The sequence below is a fragment of the Zootermopsis nevadensis genome, unplaced genomic scaffold, assembly GCF_977971745.1.
Source record: "Zootermopsis nevadensis isolate Lab colony 2312 unplaced genomic scaffold, Znev_1.0 Znev_ptg000061l, whole genome shotgun sequence".
In the NCBI taxonomy this organism is placed as follows: domain Eukaryota; kingdom Metazoa; phylum Arthropoda; class Insecta; order Blattodea; family Termopsidae; genus Zootermopsis; species Zootermopsis nevadensis.
In genome coordinates, this window is record NW_028259192.1 from 2,343,273 (window position 1) to 2,357,099 (window position 13,827).

The 13,827-nt window shown below is 38.9% G+C and overlaps 1 protein-coding gene across 11 annotated transcripts in view; it reads right to left on the bottom strand.

Annotated features, from left to right (window-relative positions):
- LOC110835676 (uncharacterized) overlaps positions 1–13,827 on the bottom strand; it is a 432,687-nt gene that overhangs the window by 10,594 nt on the left and 408,266 nt on the right. The window contains exon 1 of one of the 11 annotated variants that reach the window (XM_022080981.2): positions 804–1,206. The exons of the other annotated variants lie outside the window; for them this stretch is intronic. The gene's annotated coding sequence lies outside the window, so the exon portion shown is untranslated. Of the gene's footprint in view, positions 1–803; positions 1,207–13,827 lie in introns of those variants that run through there. 11 annotated transcript variants of the gene reach the window in all.

Sequence of the window (13,827 nt, forward strand, 5' to 3'; positions counted from 1 at the left end):
TATAATTCAAGTTATACATAGTATATAATCTACATCTAAAATAAATTAAATAAATTACATTACTGATTATTCAGTGTTCTTCATAAAGTAATATATTTTTTTTAAAATTTCACGTACCCCAGGTTGAATACCACTGCAATAGATCATAGCCACTCCTTCCACATCCGTTCCAAAACATAATTCAGAGCCGTTCTGCAATTCGACGCTATATAAGCCTAACCTACGCAGTTGAAACAGAATATTTTTAACATACAAAAATTGTGTATACACGCGTATCCAAAATCCAGAAAAATTTCTTAAAGAACACTTATAATTCGTCAAGCGTCACAGGAGTTAACGAAAGAATTTTAAAGGCGATGGCTGTTTTGCCCTTTATTAAACTATCGATTGATCGATTGTTTTCAGTCGAAACAGTTGCAGTGGTTATTCTCGACTTATGGTCGACACTAGACGTAAAAACTTTTAAAATAGAACTTAATCAAAATTTATTAACCCTTTGAAGCCGAAGCTCGTCTTCATAATATTTACGAATCCAGACCGTACCGCGAAGAAAACACTTCACCTCACCATTACAAAAATCAGCTGGTTAACCCTTTGAAGCCGAAGCTCGTCTTCATAATATTTACGAATCCAGACCGTACCGCGAAGAAAACACTTCACTTAACCATTAGAAGTCGAATCAGGCGGTACCACATAAGATTTAACAAAAGAACATCCCGGTCAAAGCCTTAAATTTCACTGTATCCTCGTCATTAAATAGGACACACAAATTATCATTACGTACGTGTTTCGGGGTTACTTACCCATCTTCTGCGGACTTTACAGAGTCACATTACATTTTACAATAAAATAATCACGAGTACGACCGAATGTTAGCTTCTGAAGACGATTTCTGATTCAGAGAAATAATTTTGGAAGTCTGGAGACTGGCACTGAAAATATAAAGTTGAAGTTTGTTTATAAGTTTTGCTTTAATTGGTTAAACGCGATGCCATGTGGAATGAACAGTGCAGCGGATTTGACTCTAAAACCCGTTCCCTGAGCTGTACGCAGCGCATGCACGGTATTACGTTCGAAAATTAACAGAAAAGAAACATAACCAGATACATTATGGTCCAGTGTTTGTTTGGATTCTGGAAAAAAAAATAATAAAATATTGGTTGGGCGAGTCACTTTTAGACGGAAAATCCCACAGCTTGGCGCATATAAACGCACGCCGCGTTGCCAACACTGATGTTGAAACCCGCAGTCATTGAGGGCGCTGGAAATAGCACCGAGTGACGCATATCACGTGACGTCATTTCCTGTCAAATCGAGCGGAAAATTTTCGAATGATATTTTTGACGCTTAGCGCAAATCTGGCGTGTTTTGTTTCTAGTTTCCGGGCGTAAAGTTTTCAATTTCTTGAGGGACGTAGCTCGCAATGAGCCGGTGGAAAGTTAGGATTATACTAAAGAAAAATTTATTCACACACTGACTGATTTCCTGACTGTTGTTTTGCTGGAAGGAAACTAAATGTCAACAAGGATAGTGCAACCATTAAAATAAGATATCATATCAGAACGCTGGCCTTGTAATCCTGGGGTCTCGGGTTCGATTCCCGGCGGTGCCCGAATTTATAACTTGTGTTGGGCAAGGCCGTGGTCTAGGCAACACGGAGTTTTCCTCCGTGGCATCCCAACAATTACTCCATTCACACACAGAAGAAGGCAACGGCAAACCACTTCTGGATCACCTGCCAAGAACGTATATGAACAGGTCCCAGTCCGAGAAAAGGATGGAAGGATCCTGTTCATATGGACCTGTCCTCAGACAGAACACTAAATAATAATAAGATGAGGTGGTCTAGCGGTTAGAACGCTGGCCTTGTAATCCTGGGGGTCTCGGGTTCGATTCCCGGCGGTGCCCGAATTTATAACTTGTGTTGGGCAAGGCTGTGGTCTAGGCAACACGGAGTTTTCCTCCGTGGCATCCCAACAATTACTCCATTCACACACAGAAGAAGGCAATGGCAAACCACTTCTGGATCATCTGCCAAGAACGTATATGAACAGGTCCCAGTCCGAGAAAAGGATGGAAGGATCCTGTTCATATGGACCTGTCGTCAGACAGAACACTAAATAAATATAATAATAATCATCATATCACCATCGTTTGTTTTTTGGAATTGGCATGTTTTGAAAATCACACAGGCCTAATAAACTATATTTCCGACATCAATAATTTCTCTTGGCTTTGCGATTTGCATTTCTAGTTGCTAGGGTAACAACACGGGTTTCTAGTCTTAATTATACCTCTTTCCTCTTTGGATTTTTAATACTTGTATCAACTGCTCAGTTTAATTTTTTGCACGAGCGAAAATAAAATAAAAATTAAATCGATTTAATTTTACCTCAAAAGACAATTTCTCAGCGCTGAAGAATATGACAGATGTAATTAACACGAAACTTCATTCATTAGCATCAGTTCGTTTTTAAAGTTTTTTTTTTTACATTAAATAAAAGTGTGGAAAATTTAAAATGGCTATTTTATTGCCAGGAAGTACCATGGGAAAACAATGATCTGTGATCACACTTTTGTCTGTGAAAACAAGTTAAATTTAAGAAAGAATGACTTTTAAATACGTCGATAACTGATGGGTGGAAGTTTCACAGACTGTAACGTGCTGTGGTTAGGGAACAAAGCGTCTGGGGAAAGCCAATGGATCAGAACTGACGATGGAACTGCATCTGAAATCAGAATTGGCCAATGAATGTATCGAGGCAAAGAGTTGTCAGTGGAAGACCAAACAAAGTTTATCTATTATTATTATATATATTTAGTGTTCTGTCTGACGACAGGTCCATATGAACAGGATCCTTCCATCCTTTTCTCGGACTGGGACCTGTTCATATACGTTCTTGGCAGATGGTCCAGAAGTGATTTGCCATTGCCTTCTTCTGTGTGTGAATGGAGTAATTGTTGGGATGCCACGGAGGAAAACTCCGTGTTTGCTTAGACCACGGCCTTGCCCAACACAAGTTATAAATTCGGGCACCGCCGGGAATCGAACCCGAGACCCCAGGATTACAAGGCCAGCGTTCTAACCGCTAGACCACCGTGGCGGTTAAAGTTTATCTACCTGACGAAAACAGGAAACCTGGGAAATATTTGTATAAATTCACTGAAAGCTGTGCTAATACAAACATCATTTTGTCAGAACCTGTTCAGCCAACCGTTTTAAAGTTACCTTAGTAGGATTTTTAAAACGCTGACAGTCACGTAAAGAGGGTTACTTCAGGCACTCCATGGGACTGAGTCACAGGTTATTTTTTTTTTTTTTTCAATTTTCCATCAACTACAAACAGCTTAGCCGTAAATCCGTCACCTTGTTAACCCAGCGTTTGACAGGGAGTTAAGGTTGAAAACGGAAATAAACCTTTAAACGGATTAACAGGCCGGTGTTTAAAATATAAAATGGATTTTGTTAAAAGGTACACTGTTTAGGAAATGACAACAGATTACTGAATTTCTTTGAAAGTTATATACAAATTAACAAAAGGTGGTCGAAATCTAAAGTCTTTTTCGCACCTCCACAGACAAATTCTTCCTCCTTTCTGAATTCGCGTGTCAAAATAAGCCCCTAACAACGACCTCATGAAATTTCAAGGGATGCCATAGACACGTCGATAACTGCACTTCGCTTTTGAAATGTCATTTGTTCGAGGCAACGAGGATATTTCCGAAAAACACGCGGACCAGGTAAATATTTCGCAGTCCTGAGGAACTCTAAATTCCTGGAACGGACGTTTCGACTTTAAAAACGTCGGCAAACTTCTACCAGACTACACGGCGCTACAACCCAGAAGACGGGCGCCACTGTGCGAGCAGTTAGTTAGAAACTTCGAGGAAATTTTTCTATTCGCTCATTACAGTTTCCAAGCGATCATCATCGTCTATGAAATGACGAGAGATAAAAAAAGGTTATAAAAAGAGAATCCAGTCTCCCTTCAGTTACGCACGAAGCAACCTTGCAGTTTACATGGGGAAAGTGCAGACAGACGTCTGGCTGGCTGTTCGTTTGCAAGTAGGTCGGAGAAAGGCTTCTAGAAACACGAACCACATGTTTCAAGGAGGAGGACGGTAGACAGATGGAACAGGAGGACATGAAAGGCAGAAACCAAAGGAAAAACGTCCTCAGGACTTATTTTGTAACAGTGACGATTCTCCGGGTTGCATAAGAACAGGGAATTCCTTAAGACAGAAAACTAATTATCACTAGATCATGAGATGATAAAGTTGCGTCATATTGTGATAAATATATATTTGTTTAAATCTTGTCAGTCTAATCACAATAAAATTCCTATTAAATATTAAAATATTACTATAATTAACATTTAAATATTTAAAATATATTAAATGATGCTCTCTATCGAAATGTTCGATTTACATTAGAACATCACTTTTTTACACGACATGTTTCAGTTCTAAAAGAATCATCTTCAGGGGTATAAAATTATATAAACTTAAATATAATTTCTTAAATGCAACTTTTAGTCAGATAGTATTAAAAATATATAATCGATAAGGAACGTAAAATGATATTTTAATCTTTTAATTATCTTATATTGTGATTGACGGCCTATTTTAATATATTTTTAATACTATTTAAATAAATCACAATATGACGCATCTACAATATCTTATAAATATCTTTTAGTCAGATGTTTTATCAGATTTCAAATGATGTTTTATTCAAGATTTTATTGTATTTTTTAATATCGTATTTGAAGTTGTTCTGTATGTACGTCGTGCTTAACATGATTTGTGTGGGTGGACGTTTTTGTATCATCCTGTAAAATAAATAATATAAAGACTAAATGAATATTAATAAATTAGAAATAGAAAATAAAATAATATATTGATAAATTTAATTTTGAAACATACCAGAAATGAAGTTGTCCGTCCGTCTGGAAGTATTGCCGTGATTTAAACAAATATAATTATCACTAGCTTAAGTCTCAATCACTGGATGGTCGAGTAATTGAGACTTAAGTAAATTTCTATCGGACCCAACACAGTTGGTGCCCCTGAAGACGAACGCGGATCGTGTTTTCGAAACGTCGTGTGAACTTTTAACATTGGACGACGGACAAAATCCAAGAACGACTACACTGAGGGTGTTTGAGGACAGGATGACGAGGAGAATATCTGGATCGAAGAATTAATTAATATGAGACCGGAGAAAGTGTTACAACGGAACTTCACGAATTGTCCTCCTCGCCAAATATAATTAAGACTGATCAAATCAAGGAGGATGAGATTGGTAAGGCATGTAACACGCATGGGAGAGAAGATGAATTCACACAGGGTTTGGTGGGCAAATCGGGAAGAAAGATACCACTAGGAGACCGAGACGTAGGTGGGAGGATAATATTAAAATGGAACTTAGAGAAATAATGATGGGGTGGTATGGACTGGATTCATCTGGCTTAGGACAAGGACCAGTGGCGGGCTTTTGCGAACATGGTAATGAACCTTCGGCTTCCATAAAATGTTGGGAATGTCTTGAGTGGATGAGTGACTGTTTCAAGGAGGCCTGCCACTACGAGTGGCTCACAAAACAGGAAGTTGTAAGAAATTGAATGGGTTTGCTACACCGGAAGTAGATTTGGCTTTAAACCCAAGGGCCAAGGCAAGGGTTGACTAGGGTCACTGTTGAATTGCCTTAAACATGAGCCTTAAGAATGTCATAGCAAGCACAGACATCCGTCGCCTTCTGAAAGCTTCATTCTAAGGTTCCAAATGAACTAACCACCTCAGTGAAGCAGAGTCCTTGACGAATAGTACGCTCAGCTAGTCTCGAAATTCCCTAACACTTATGAAACCCATTAGTCCATTACCTTGTTCACAAAAGTCCGAAACCGGTCCTTATCATGAGCTAGATAAATCCAACCCACATTCGTAGATCCTATTTCCCTAAAATCCATTTTAATATCATCATCTCATCTACGCCTTGGTCTTCCAAATATTCTCTTTCCTTCAGGTTTTACGACTAGAATTTCTCATCGTGATTTAACCATCCTCATAATATATGGTGAGGAGTACAAATTATGCTAGACAATTCCTTAAATTAGGCCACGGCCGCTTCCTTTCCATTTCATTATTCATTCATCAGCCTTAGTCACTTAACGCTGCATAGTAATATGGAGCCCCTGAGGAAAATATACCTAAATACACAGGCGACTCCTCACGTCTGTTTTTTTCACAAAGGGGGGAAGTCCCTTTCCACTTGAAGTACGTAAGTTGGATAAGAATTATGACAAATTGTACAGGTTGTTCCATAAAATGCAAACTGATCTGATAATAACTAATTTTGACTTAACTTTCGTTTGTAGCGACAACTTTCTTGACTGCAATTTGTTCCGAATTTGGACTTGGTAGGTCATTACGTATTCTGGCCATCCCTGTATAAACAAAACGCTGACACAAGGGATCAAATGTGAGTATCTTCAATGTATCTGAGGGATGCAGACTGCTGTTACCCCAGACTCTGTACTTAGTGACCGCTAGGCAAGCCACAAGCAAACACAATTATCAGAGGGCAGTCTGAAGCCACTTACTACTGACAAAGCCTTTTGGACATGTTCTAGTAATTCAGAGCTCATTCTACAACTTAATTCTCTTTTTCTCTCCTTAAATGGAGGGGATCTGGAAGGAAGGGTTCATGGTATGATTTGTTGTCTGGTACTCTCCAACCACCTGAGTGGAGGGACTGAGAAAAACCATAACAAATCCCAGTCAGGATAGCAGGTCTGCGGCACGAGATTTGAACTGGGACCTCCTGAATGTGACGAAGTGAAAACTACTTCCTCGCTTTGTTCGGTATAATTTATAAAATAAAGCAATGAAATAAAACAACAATATTATTCTCATTTTGCATATTAGCAAGTCCACACGGCATCACAACCCAGAAGACCAGCATCGGAATTTCCGCCGTGGTCAGAACTTTGCATCTGACACAGTATTATTATTTATTTAGTGTTCTGTCTGACGACAGGTCCATATGAACAGGATCGTTGCATCCTTTTCTCGGACTGGGACCTGTTCATATAAGTTCTTGGCAGATGATCCAGAAGTGGTTTGCCATTGCCTTCTTCTGTGTGTAAATGGAGTAATTGTTGGGATGCCACGGAGGAAAACTCCGTGTTGCCTAGACCACGGCCTTGCCCAACACAAGTTATAAATTCGGGCACCGCCGGGAATCGAACCCGAGACCCCAGGATTACAAGGCCAGCGTTCTAACAGCTAGACCACCTCATCTTATTATTATTATTTAGTTTTCTGTCTGACGACAGGTCCTTATGAACAGGATCCTTCCATCCTTTTCTCGGACTGGGACCTTTTCATATACGTTCTTGGCAGATGATCCAGAAGTGGTTTGCCATTGCCTTCTTCTGTGTGTGAATGGAGTAATTGTTGGGATGCCACGGAGGAAAACTCCGTGTTGCCTAGACCACGGCCTTGCCCAACACAAGTTATAAATTCGGGCACCGCCGGGAATCGAACTCGAGACCCCAGGATTACAAGGCCAGCGTTCTAACCGCTAGACCACCGTTATCATCTGACTTTATTTTCGTATGGCGTATATCAGTTGGAGGGGAGGGAGGAAGGAAAACAAAAACAAAACAAACAAACAAACAACGACTTTACGCGGTGTGATTGTAATCCGCTGATCTGTTCGATCACAAATTCAGTGAACATGCATCGAGGTCAACGAGAACCGAAATATCGCAGATTTTACACTTGGAAAATGTACAAATATTATTCCGAATTGGAGTATAAATTTCCATTCTCTTAACACATTCTGCGCCACGTACAGCTGTGTACTGCACCTACACCAACAATATAACTTACAAACAGGTTTCAACAACAGACCTCTCGTCCCATTGTTGAGAATAACACGACAGTCACGTGATATAAGTAGGGCCTCACGCTGGACAGTGAAAAACACCTACACTCCGTCCTGTGTAGGACCAAGTGCCCTGAGAATTAATATTATGAGCTATTGTAGATACGGATTTGACAGATTATTTCTTCAGGACTGGATATTTTAAACGTGACTATAAAAAGTTCGATAACAGACAAAAATTCAGGGAAAGGAATTTCTGACACAAGCTATATTTTATAATACGAAAACAGCTCATAAGTCTGTATTCTGAGGCACACTGAAGCACCATTTTAACACGTTTTACTTCCAAATCTAATTCATCTGCGTTAAACTAACATTCAGGGTCACTGCCGTTTAAGAAAAGGACCGCAGTGTCGCTGTCTTCGCTTCCTGAGCGGCACATTACGTCACACAGAACGCTGGCGCCAACTACACGTAGCAATTGTTACTACATTCGACGGTGTTCATTTGGACAAGGATAAGAGGGAGATTATGACCGGATGGGCCCAAATTGTTCGGTGAGAAAAGGAAACTCCATCCGTACGTGACCCTGCAACGAACCAGGTAGCAGTCAGTACCGGGTGTTTCAGATTTCTACTCACTACCCTCACAAGTAAACTGAACGTCCAGAATGAGGAGATAATCTAATGCAGTAAACACAGTCATATCACGTGGTTCGAAATCCCTCAACAGAATTACCATGACAACGGCTATAACAACAGATAAATTCATAAATATCTTCAAATAAATCTCGCAATCCTTATACAGGCATGACGATTCGACGTCTATCGTTGAATATTACAGAAAAAAAATATTATAATCCCTAAATCCAACATCTTCACCGAGACTCAAACCCACGACACTTTCGATTTTGACCTACGTTCCTGTATTCTCATCGCCGAAACAATTTTGGTCTTTGCACCGACATATCGTACTCGATTCCCGAGTTACAGGAAAATTCCTCACCGGGACTCGAACTTGGGACAGTTTTCCGGATTCTTCTTCGCGGTCTCAAGAAATAAGCATGCCAAAAGTTCGAACATACAAGCCTAAAATATCAATTTTCAAGTATGTTCTTACTTTCGTATCAAATTTTAAATTAAGTAAAATTAAGGCTATTCGAGTCGATCACACTTCCAACTGCCAACACTTCTAATCTTTTTACTCTTCACTGCATTTCTCCCAGTCTGACAAACTTCGCGACAGAAGTGTAAACACTAATATTAGATAATGGTCTAGGCAACACGGAGTTTTCCTCCGTGGCATCCCAACAATTACTCCATTCACACACAGAAGAAGGCAATGGCAAACCACTTCTGGATCATCTGCCAAGAACGTATATGAACAGGTCCCAGTCCGAGAAAAGGATGGAAGGATCCTGTTCATATGGACCTGTCCTCAGACAGAACACTAAATAATAATAAGATGAGGTGGTCTAGCGGTTAGAACGCTGGCCTTGTAATCCTGGGGGTCTCTGGTTCGATTCCCGGCGGTGCCCGAATTTATAACTTATGTTGGGCAAGGCCGTGGTCTAGGCAACACGGAGTTTTCCTCCGTGGCATCCCAACAATTACTCCATTCACACACAGAAGAAGGCAATGGCAAACCACTTCTGGATCACCTGCCAAGAACGTATATGAACAGGTCCCAGTCCGAGAAGAGAAAAGGATGGAAGGATCCTGTTCATATGGACCTGTCGTCAGACAGAACAATAAATAAATATAATAATTGTAAGTTATCAAGAAAAGACAAGTGTACCAGACACATTTTATTCTGAGGCCACGCTAGGGTTTTGTTTCAAATAGAAGAATCTGATCTTACACGTATCGTCTTGTTTTTTCAAAAAATAACCACATTTTGCACCCAGAGTAAATTTACGATTTTCGGTTGACCTAATAATGATCACCGAATATTTCCTTACAAACGTGATTTAACGTGATACGTATTTCTCCGGCGACTCCAAGCAAATACCCAAGTTAAGTCCTCGAATTTGGCAAATTTTAAATCCTTTCCGAATCACAATTTTCAGTGATACTACCATTTGACACAGCATAACAAACGAGACACTGCCAGTGGCAGAATTACATCCGTTTGTGTGCGCTTCGCTGAAATCAAAACTATTCTAAAAGTGCTGTTATTGTTCCGGAAATAGTACACAAGACTACAGTACAAATGTCCTTCCAGAGACAAATAAAAGCAATGACGCGCGCCTTAGAACTATAACGGGAGTGAGCTTACGCCAACGGGAATTTCGTCCAAATATTTACGAATTCAGTCCTTACCGCAAAGAAAACACAACTATTCACCACTGCAAAGATCAACATGTTGTTGACCAAGGAAATCGTCTGTTTACATTGAGAATCGTATATAACCCATGAATACAAAATGAGATGATTATTGAAGCAGGGGGTACAAGATTTTCCTCATGCACCCTAGAGTACACAAATACATCACTCCTGCCCCCTTCCAAAGCCTTACCCACTCACAATCCATAATAATATTCTAATTTAATTAGCCTACTGCAGCTATATGAAACTTTGCAGCTGAAAAAGTGTCGATAAATGAGCAAAGTAAATCGCCAGTTAACTGTGGTCGAATTAAAAAGATATCGTAGTTCCTACTAGGCTTTTAGGTTTCAATTTATACGAACGACGAATTTAATTAAACTTGCACATTTAAACAACTTTCATTCTGGGCACGATATATCTGACTTCATATGGAATCTGCCTTTGTTGCCTCCATCATCAGGGAGAGGTCGATCGCCCTGATGATGGAAGCAGAAAGGACCTCCGAAACTTTTGTAAAAAACCACCAGACTACAAGGCGCTACAGCCCAGAAGACAAGACATCTTCGGACTCACCTCAGCTAGAACTGAAAAAAAAATCAATCTAAAACTTTTAATCGAAATATTTTTCGACGTGGTGACAAACCTGAGGACACGAAAGGGTAAAACGTCGCGACTCCTTAGAGCGATGTATGAATATGATTACTTTTGAGACAGATTTGTTCCTGAAATAAACGAATATCGAATACAGAGATAATCCTCAAAGTACGAAGAGTTTTGACAATGTGTGAGCTCTCCTCCCAGGAGAATATTTGGATCTGAGGGGGGGGGGGGGGGTTACAATGGGTTGGGAGGAAATGCTTCATAAATCAGAAACTTCGCTAAAAGCATATTATTATTATTATTACTTAGTGTTCTGTCTGACGACAGGTCCATACGAACAGGATCCTTCCATCCTTTTCTCGGACTGGGACCTGTTCATATACGTTCTTGGCAGATGATCCAGAAGTGGTTTGCCATTGCCTTCTTCTGTGTGTGAATGGAGTAATTGTTGGGATGCCACGGAGGAAAAGTCCGTGTTGCCTAGACCACGGCCTTGTCCAACACAAGTTATAAATTCGGGCACCGCCGGGAATCGAACCCGAGACCCCAGGATTACAAGGCCAGCGTTCTAAGCGCTAGACCACCGTGACGGATAAAAACATATTACAGAACACTAAATAAATAAATAATAATGGGTAAGGCATGCAGCACGCATGTCTGATACAAGAAATGAAATGAAAGATTTACTTAAACAACTTAAGGGATGATACCACTTAGAAGATATAAGATAAGATGGGGAAAATAATATTAAAATAGATCGTAAAGAAACACGGCAGAGGGACGTGGACTGGATTCATCTGGCCCAGGACAGGGACCAACAGATTCCTTAAAAGATTGGGAATCTACTGACTACCTGAGCGCCTATCAGCTTCCCAAGGACTCTGCTCTGCATTTCCGCTTTTGTTACGGAAGCTGTTACCATCTTCAGTCAGTGCAGAAATATAAATTCTGTTACATCTGTCCGGCGAGCAACATTTTTGATGTCTTCAGCTCTTTCTCAAGTCCATTCACTCCCTTTCCGTTGCTGAAATGTTAACACTGTCTTGGATTCCTCCTTGCATCCTCATGACTGACACGCCACAACCTTCCTTGATCCATTTTATTAAGTACTGGAAATTCCTGCTTTGACTCGAGTTAAATTCGGGTTTAACCCTCTAAAACTCAGCGGTAACTTCATTCAATACGTGATTTAGCAACAGGCAACTCTGCATTTATAAGCTTCAAATCACTCTCAGAGAAAGAAAGAAAGAAAGAAAGAAAGAAAGAAAGAAAGAAAGAAAAAACAAGACAAACAGCGACAATTTCCCAAAATAAATCTAACCAACTGATCTTTGTAACACGCGTTGTATTTTGTTTGAGGTAAGGACCGGATATTTAAATATTACTTATTTATTTATTTAATTGTTTTCTATATTCATCCATATTCATTAATGTTTCTTAGAATCATTTAACTTCACAGACCGATGTAAACATCAAAAGCATCACTTCAAACAATAAAGTTGATCCATTATATGAAAATATCTGGACACGACCTCCAAAAAAAAACTACACTACGAAAAATTGTAAAAAAAATTGTAATTGAGTTTTAAATTTAATATAATTTTACACCTGATGATGGTTTAATAAAACCGAAACATGTTGTAACTGTTCCAATTGTAAATCGATTATTCGATATGGAACACAGAATATTTTAATTATTTTAATTATATTATTTAATTTTAATTTAATAAATCACAATATGACGCAACTACACTATTTTAAAAAAGATTTTAAATTCTCTTTAAATGCATGATCTGATTACAAATATGGCTTCCTTCTTGTAGAAATTTACTGATGTTTCAGAAGTCACTGCTGCCTCCATTATCAGGGCAAGGATTATTGAGATAAGCTTCAACGTCAAAGAGATAATGAAATTCAGAGCAGAATACAATGTAATATTATATTTTCGAGAAGTATTACCGGATGTACATGACAGGGCAGGATGTATCTATGTACGTATGAAAAGAACGCCACGATGATGGAGGCAGTATGACCTCTGAAACGTCTTTTATGGAGTCATTTCCATCTTTCGCTCTCGCTTAACCGATTCTGATTAGAAATTTAGAACCAAAATGTTTGTTAAAGCTGAGACATAGATAATGCTATAGAATCACTTCTCCCTTTATCAATTTTGATCAACCCCAAAAAAAATCATAAAATATTTAATGTGATAAATCCTTTGTAATTATCAGTTATCATTGCGGGCACGAAAAAAAAATCATTAACATACACGAATAAATAAAGTGTGTGTGGACGTGTCTTTAAAATACATTAGAATGCGAACACTTGGCACATCAATGCCACAGAATGTGCGACCTAAAATGTTATCTCACGTCAACAAATTACGTCTGCATTTTCTGTAAGTAAACACATTAGTGATATCACCACGGTAAGTGCGTAGGTGGATAAGTAAACTTAAAGTGTTTAACGAGGATCGCACAAGTGTTCAAAACTGTCAACACGACTTAAGTCGTCCAACAGAGCTATTCTGCAGTGACATTGTTGTTTAAGTTATTAACTTATCCTTTTAAACCCCAGTGGCACATGTACCACCTGCTTTAACAGTCAGCAACTGCATTCTATTTATGGATCTTTTATGTACGATTCCCAGCATAAGCAGGGATTATTTAGGCCAGTGGTATTCAACCTTTTTTGTTCGCGTACCCCCAGATATAATTTCTCTTCAAATTTGTACCCCCAAAGTTGTTGATGTATAATTCAAGTTATACATAGTATATAATCTACATCTAAAAAAAATTAAATAAATTACGTTACTGATTATTCAGTGTTTATCATAAAATAATATATTTTTTTTTAAATTTCACGTACCCCCTAAGATGTCTCCGCGTACCCCCAGATATAATTTCTCTTCAACTTTGTACCCCCAAAGTTTTTGGTGTATAATTCAAGTTATACATAGTATATAATCTACATCTAAAATAAATTAAATAAATTACATTACTGATTATT